Source organism: Lissotriton vulgaris, chromosome 1_1 (genome assembly GCF_964263255.1).
Source record: "Lissotriton vulgaris chromosome 1_1, aLisVul1.2, whole genome shotgun sequence".
Taxonomy (NCBI): Eukaryota; Metazoa; Chordata; class Amphibia; order Caudata; family Salamandridae; genus Lissotriton; species Lissotriton vulgaris.
The window spans coordinates 121124658-121132769 of NC_141685.1; the positions used below are offsets into that span (position 1 = coordinate 121124658).

At 42.5% G+C, this 8112-nt stretch overlaps 1 pseudogene; it reads right to left on the reverse strand.

Moving 5' to 3' along the window:
- Positions 1-5068: 5068 nt before the first annotated feature.
- Positions 5069-6046, reverse strand: LOC147737720 (uncharacterized; annotated as a pseudogene).
- Between the last annotated feature and the right edge of the window lie 2066 nt (positions 6047-8112).

The window sequence follows — 8112 nt, forward strand, 5'->3', positions numbered from 1 at the left end:
GCACTGTTCCTTGTGCAACCAGGCGCTTAACAAATGCCATTAAATTAAATTAAATTAAATTCAGGGTACGGGAGAGTATTTAGGGCATAAAGCACTTTGACAAAAACATTTCTGCCACCATAGAAATTCAATCTTCCTTGTCCTACCCTAGTATACAAGTAGTACCACATTCTTTGTATACCTGAATTAAATAGGCACACAAAATAGTACCGTATTTAAAGGCCCAGTTCAGAATTACAGGGAAGGTGCACTGTCCCAGACTACACAACGGTGCAGTTTTCAGTGGGTGCTGTCATCCCACACAGGGGGAGCACACCAGATTATGCTGGAAAAAACATGTGGTACCCCAACGTACGCGCAGTTGTAAACCACCAGTCTGCTTACGTAGTAAAGCATCTGGCAGCCATTAAGTGAGGTGGCACGTTTCTCCTGCAGGTGGTTGGGGTCTGTCACCTTCCTGTCAGGTGGGGGTATACAATCAGTGTGCCTCCTGACTGCTTGTTTGTCTTTTTGCCTGTGTCAATAATACAGTGGAGTCCTTGGAGGAGTAGTCAATTTGTATTCATGAAAGACACTTGTGTTTCTCGGATGTGTAATCCCCAGATAATGCCTGAACTGTTCCCCAATGGGCTATTTGTATATCATATTGAATTGTATGTTCTTATGAGGACTGTTAATAATAATAAAAAAGATTTAGTGAGTGTTTATTGCCCTCTATGTCACTCTACTTCTAAGCACCTAATACAGCTTGTACAGTGCTTACTGTCATCTGCTCACTTACATTATGCTTATTATGCTTAATATAAATAGTGCACAATTTTGGCGTTTGTGTCTGCCTACAACGTGGGCATGATACAAATAGCAGTACCTACAAGGTGGATGGTACAATTCAAAAAGAGTCTAAGATACTCCAGCACAGATGACTTTGCATCAACATTACGGGGCATCAGTCTTGATGGCAAGCCAACTTAAAACTTATCAGTATTGTCTACATTATTATCAGAGACTATACTTGCCTCTTTGATACAACTTTACAACGGAATTTTATTAATTTGTGTACAGTTGTGTGTATACAATAAAATAGCCTCCCCACCATAATTGATCTGTCTATTCATCTTGTTGGGATCTGGAGTAGCATGCTACTCGCCGAAAAGCACTTCAACACTTCATCAGGGGTAGCAAGCGCTATATACATGCAAAACCTTCCCTCTTCTATCCCCCCACAATCTTTTTTAACCCAACTAACAGACCAACATGTCCAGCTCTCACATACATTTTATATTTCCCTATTCTAATTCACCACTAATCATTTTTGGATCCTAGAGTAGTGTGCTACTCGCCGAAAAAGCGCTTCAAAGTTCGTATGGGGTAGTAAGTGTTATGTAAATCTAAATACATTACAATTACTGTTTACATCGGGCTGCACTAACACGAGGATAGAAGTAGAGTGCGGATTAGAGTTTATCTGCCCAGAACAAAGCATACTACAGAAAGTGTGTGAACAGTCTATATGTTGTGCACCTGGCAGAGAAAAACACAGCAGAGGTGGGAAGAAGGTAGGTAATCTGATGGTCAAACCTATGTGGAAAGAGGCAATCACTTTGGGCAGAAAAGAGGGCTTACACAGAGGACTACTTTGTTTGGATGGCCAGCAAGAAAGGGAGGTCTGGAAGATAAGCCTGAAGCTCACTCATCCTGCAAGCAGAGGTGATGGCAAGCAAAAAACTAGTCTTCTAAGGAGGCGAAGAGGACAATTATGTAGGCGCTCAAAGGGAGCACACATAGGATAAGTGAGGTCAGCTCCCACTAGGGTATTACGAAAGGAGAAGGAGGAAATAGATGAGTAATGCACTTCAGAAATCTGTTAACAATAGGATCGAAGGCCATGCTCAAGAGCTCGGGGTACCAGACTTGGGATTGATCGCGTTTGATCTTCAGCAATCTTGGCAGAAGTGGTATAGGAGGGCGCAAATCCACTCGCAATGAAAAGGGTCGCCAAGGGAGAGCCGCTTTGGAAACTCTAACACGCAGAACTGCTGACATTGAGCGTTCTCTTCAGTGGCGAATAGATCTAACCAAGGCTCTCCCCACTACTGAAAGAGACCTAGCACGACCTTCGAGTGAAGATGCCATTTGTGATCCATCATGCACTGGCGGCTGAGTTTGTCCGTCCTTGCGTTCAGTGAACCTGTTCAGTGTTGAACTACCAGAGATATGCCCTGATGTTCCAGCCATGTCCAAAGGCGAAGAGCCTCTTGACATACGGTCCACGACCCCACCCTGCCCTGTTTGTTGCAGTACCACATGGCGGTGCTGTTGTCCGTGAACACCTGCACCACTCTTCCTTTGACAGAAAGAAGGAATGCCTTCAGTGCAAGACGAATCGCCCGGAGCTCCAGAGGGTTGATGTGGTGCCTGGACTCCGCCAGAGACCAGAGGTCTTTGATCTCCACCATTCCCATATGGCTGTCCAAACCCAGGAGTGACTCATCCGTCACTACTGTGAACTCAGGTTGGGGAAGGTAGAGGGATCTGCTGTTGACCCAATCCTGGTTCGTGAACCACCACTGCAACTGACTTGCAGTCCCCTCTGAAATCTGAACGTCATCGGAAAGATTCCCCTGGTGCTGCGCCCACTGAAACTTCAGATCCCACTGCAGAGCACGTATATGCCATCTGGCATGATGCACCAGCAGGATGCAGGAGGCCATGAGGCCCAGCAGCCTCAGGGTCATTCTCACCGAACACCGGGATGGAGGCTGAAACATAGGTATCATAGCCCCAATATACTGGACTTGCTGCTAGGGAGGATAGACCCAAAACTGTGTTGTGTCCAAAACCGCTCCGATGAAAAGGAGCTTATCGGAAGGAATCAGGTGCTACTTCAGCACGTTAACTGAGAACCCCAGCAAATGCAGGAAGTCTATCATAGTCAGGAGGTGGGAGCCTTCAACAGCCAGTCAAGATAGGGGAAGACTGGAACCCCTGATCTGCACAGATGAGTTCGACCACCGCCATCACTTTCGTGAACACCCGGGCTGGAGGGGGGGCTGGTAAGGTCAAAGGGAAGCGTGGTAAACTGAAAATGTGTGTGGCCTACCGTGAATCGTAGGTAATGGCGGTGGGCAGGCAAGACGAGGATGTGAAAGTAAGTGTCCTCCAAGTCCAACGCTACCATCAAATCTCCAGGGTCGAAAGCAGATAAGACCTGAGCCAAGATTAACAACTTGAACTTCTCCTTTCGGAGAAAGCGGTTGATGTCCCTGAGAACTAAGCTAGGATGCAGGCCTTTGTCCTTGTTGGGTACCAAGAAGTAGTGGGAGTAGCAACCCTGACCTACTTCTGGCACAGGGACGCGTTTCACAAAGAGATCCATAACTTCCTGGAAGAGAAGGGCCAAATGATCCTCCGACATGGGATGAAATCACCACAAACGGCATGACCCGTATGCACTCCGCTGCTTGCGGAACTCCGCATAGACCGCCAGAGTTTTTTTGTCACTTTGCGGAGTCCCTCACTGAGGAACTCCGCATAGGCTTAATCTTATCATGAAAAAATAGATATCAGTCATATGTTAAGAAACAAGGGTGAGTAGAAACCTTTAGGGTGGAGTAAAATTTAAGACATTATTATTGTAATTTTTTGGGCAATTAGTTGATTTTTGCAAGCACTAACACTTCTCTGTGTAAAGTAAAGACCTTGAGAGTTTTGTAACTTTCAGATACTCAAATTGTGGATTCTGTTGAAATGAAAAATATTTCCAGGTCTGAAATTTCTTTGGAGGTTGCATGCGGGCAGCCTAAGTTATCCTGCAAGAGTTTCTTGATGAATTCTATTGCAACTACAATATGTGCTCTCTCATGTAAAGTCAGGTTGTTAGAAGCTTTTCTGCAACTAAAGATACGCCTTACTTTTCACCTGGTGTGGATGCATTTCTCATGTTTAGTGATATCTCCTTTCTGAGTATAACGTTTCTGGCTTTCCCCTCCTGTATATGGCTTTAGTCCAGTGTGAATTCTCTCATGTGAAATGACATTGTATTCAAGACTAAACCTTATCTGACATTCAAAACACACATAAGGCTTTTTTCCCCGTGTGAGTTCGCTCATGTCAAGTGAGAAGTAATTTGTACCCAAAACATTGTTTGCATTTCGAGCACTCATAAGGTTTTTCCCCGGAGTGAGATCGCTCATAAAGCATAACACTGTCTTTCAGATTCAACCTTTTATGGCATAAGGATTTTCTCTAGTGTGGAGTTTCTCATGGTGAAATAGCGTTTTTTTCAGCAGCTTTTCTGGCATTCAGAGCACTCATAAGGTTTTTCATCAGTATGGAGTCACTTATGGTTAGTGAGGCTGTGCCTATCAAATAGGAATTTCTGGCATTCACAGAAATTGGTAATGTTTTTCCCCTGTGTGCGTCTGCTCATGTTATGTTATGTTATGTTATGTTATGAGCATTTATTACGCGCACAGCTGCTCCAGCAAAGGAGCGTCCTGGCGCCTGACAAGGTAACAACATAACACAGCTTAAAAGGTGGCAAACTAAGGATAAAATGAATTAAGGAAATAGAAAGGTCTTGACGGCCCTACGAAATGAGAAAAGATCATCAAGGGCACGAATCTTTAAAGGAAGGGAATTCCACAGGGCCACAGCACGTACTCGGAATGAGCGGCCGCCAGCACGGCTACGCTTGAACCGGGGTACTACTGCAAGATCGAGGTCCGACAAACGTAGAGAGCGGGCCGGAACATAGGGAGACAAGAGATTCAAAAGAATCTGGGCAGGAGAGCCCTTGAGGATCTTGTAGGACAAACAGAGCACTTTAAATTGAATCCTCTGCTTAATCGGCAGCCAATGAAGAGAGCGCAAGGTGTTGGCAGCGGAGCAGAATCTGGGTAAGCCCACGACTGCTCTAGTGGCCGCGTTTTGCACACGTTGTAGACGAGTAATTTCGGCCATGTAGATTGAGATTGAGTTTAAAATGTATGCTTTTCTGGCATTCGGAGAACTGATTATTTTGATGGTGTGTTTTCTTATGGCGCTTGTAACCATCTCTACCTCTGAATTATTTCTGACATTTAGAGCACTGATTTTTTTTTTTCTCCAGTGTGGATTTTCACATGATCAGTGAGATGAGATTTTTGTATGAAACATTTTTGGCATTCGGAGCACTGATAAGGTTTTTCCCCAGTGTGGATTCTTATATGCTTAGTGAGACTGCTTTTTACACTGAAACATATCTGGCATTCGGAGCACTGATAAGGTTTTTCCCCAGTGTGGTTCATTATATGCAGTGTGAGATGTCTTTTTTGAATGAAACATTTCTGGCATTCAGAGCACTGATAAGGTTTTTCCCCAGTGTGGATTCTTATATGCTGAGTGAGATACCTTTTTCGACTGAAACATATCTGGCATTCAGAGCACTGATAAGGTTTTCCCCAGTGTGGATTTTTATATGCTCAGTGAGATTGCATTTTTGACTGAAACATTTGTGGCATTCAGAGCACTGATAAGGTTTTTCCCCAGTGTGGGTTCTTATATGCTGAGTGAGACTGCTTTTTTCACTGAAACAGTTGTCGCATTCAGTGCACTGATAACGTTTTACCCAAGTGTGGGTCCTTGTATGTTTAGTGAGTCTTTTTTTGTCACTGAAACATTTCTGGCATTCAGAGCACTGATAAGGTTTTTCCCCAGTGTGTAATCTCACATGTGCAGTTAGAAGTGATTTAAGTTGGAAATCTTTTGGGCATTCGGAGCACTGATAAGGTTTTTCCCCAGTGTGGGTTCTTATATGCAGCGTGAGATGTCTTTTTTCATTGAAACATTCCTGGCATTCAGAGCACTGATAAGGTTTTTCCCCAGTGTGGAATCTCACATGTGCAGTTAGAAGTGATTTAAGTGTGAAATGTTTTGGGCATTCAGAGCACTGATAACGTTTTTCCACAGAGTGGGTTAATGCATGTTGATATAGACTTGCTTTGACTCTAAAACTTTTCTGGCATTCAGAGCACTGAAAAGGTTTTTCCCCAGTGTGGATTCTCATATGCTCAGTGAGATAAGATTTACGCCTGAAACTTTTTTGGCATACTTTGCACGGAGAGTGTTTTCCCCCAGTGTGGATTCTCATATGTTCAGTGAGATAAGATTTACGCCTGAAACTTTTTTGGCATACTTTGCACTGAGAGTGGTTTTCCCCTGTGTGCATTCTGTCAAATTCTGTGAGATAAGATTTATGGCTGTATCTTTTTGGGCACAGGTAACTTTTTTCCCTAACTTTAGTTATTTTGCCTCGATTTTAGAGTCGGGCTTGTTTAGATAATGTTCAGCACTTATCTCTAAAAGAAATCGTGTGCAATCTTGAATTGAGCAAAAAATGTCGGGAAGCAATCCTGTAACACCTGTTGAAATTTTTTTAACAGATAATAGTCTTTAGGTAATAGCCTCTCCGGCAGCAACTTAATTTGTGACTGAAGTTTTTCTCAAATCTATTTCTATAGGTTATTAGCAATGCAGTAATAACGTGTTAATCTGATATTTAATCATTAAACTGATAAGTACCTTTTTGCACTGGTGTAATGGCAGTAACTGAGGGCGTTAGAACGTGCAGAGTACTATTGTGGATCATTAGTCGCAGAACATCAGTTCCTTCTACCCTTTCTATGTTTGGGGTAAGTTTAAGGTTTGTAGTTCTGAGGATGAGAATTTATTTACATTAGCTATAGCGCAACAGTGCTCCTTTAATCAATTTTTATATTTAACAGTTTTACATATCACTCCTACACAACAGATAATGTTGAGGCGATTTACATAGAATTACAGAACAGTACACAATAAAAAGGAAAGAATCTGAGATGGTCATTAACACAATAAAGTGGTGAATTTTTAAGATTTTCGCAAGAAAGAGCAGAGTGGGTCAAGGTGTTATATCCCGAGGCAGATAGTCTCAAACTTGCGTAACTGGTTAAAAATGGTTGTTGAACAAAGGTGATTTTCCAGTCTTTTGGTTGTTAACGTGTCAGCTTCGGAGTCTTCTTTTAGCGTCTTTTCTTTGATGGTATCCAGAAGAAACCTTAAGTTGTAACTTTCTTTTATGTAGTGTGTGCTTCCTCTCTAGAATTACATGATGCTTTAGATGAACGTTATTCTGTCATGCTGAGGCAATTTGTCTTTCTGATAATATTTCAGATGAGGATGCTGAAGCGGTCTTTCTACATTATTTCTGATGCTGTGTGCACAGATATGGCTTTGCTCTGGGTTAAATAAATGCAAAATTAGAGACTTCACTTACAGGTATAGTACTTTTCTCGCCACACTTAGATTTTTGGAAATTGTTTAAACGTAGTATGCTGGATGTCCTTCAGTTTTTCAAAATAATCCTTCTTATGGCACTGACATTCACTTGCTTAGTGCTAAATCTTGCTTTCTTCGTCCGTAATTTCAATCACCTATAGTATTAAAATTAAATAGTTAATACATGTACATTTCCAAAAATATAATTTACAAGCCAAATCAATGCAGAATTTTGAATATGCTGAGCTGTTTTTCAGACAGAGCAGAGTGCAGAATGGTAGCATGAGAGTACTTGGATGTAGGAGTGAGGTTTTGTAGAATTTTCAACATTTTATTAAGCTCACAAAGAATACATGTACCCTATGAAGTTGCAACATCGTATCCCAAAGGCAGATTTGAAAGTCATATGGACTGGCACCAAACAGATATTAAAAAGCTATATACTATTAATTAATTTGTAATGCAGATTTCTGGGAAGGAAATGACTCCTCCACGGACTGAAGGACTGGGTTCTTTTGGACCCAGCGGTGCCAGGGCACAACACCTGAAACCTTCGTGGGTAACCTGCTCCGGCGTACAAGTCACAGAGACACGGGACACTTCCTTCGGCGTCAAAGATTCAAGGTTTATTTGCTGCAGGGAACACAGAAGTCACAGGAAGTACATCAAGTGTAGTTCGGGGAGACTGCTTCAAATTGGTTCTGTGGATCGCTCCTTTTATACAGTTTTTACCCATAGGATAACATTGAACACAAAAGTTTACAACCCGGTTCCCACAATTAGCCCCCAGAGGGGTCGCTTTGGTCACTTTGAAACACA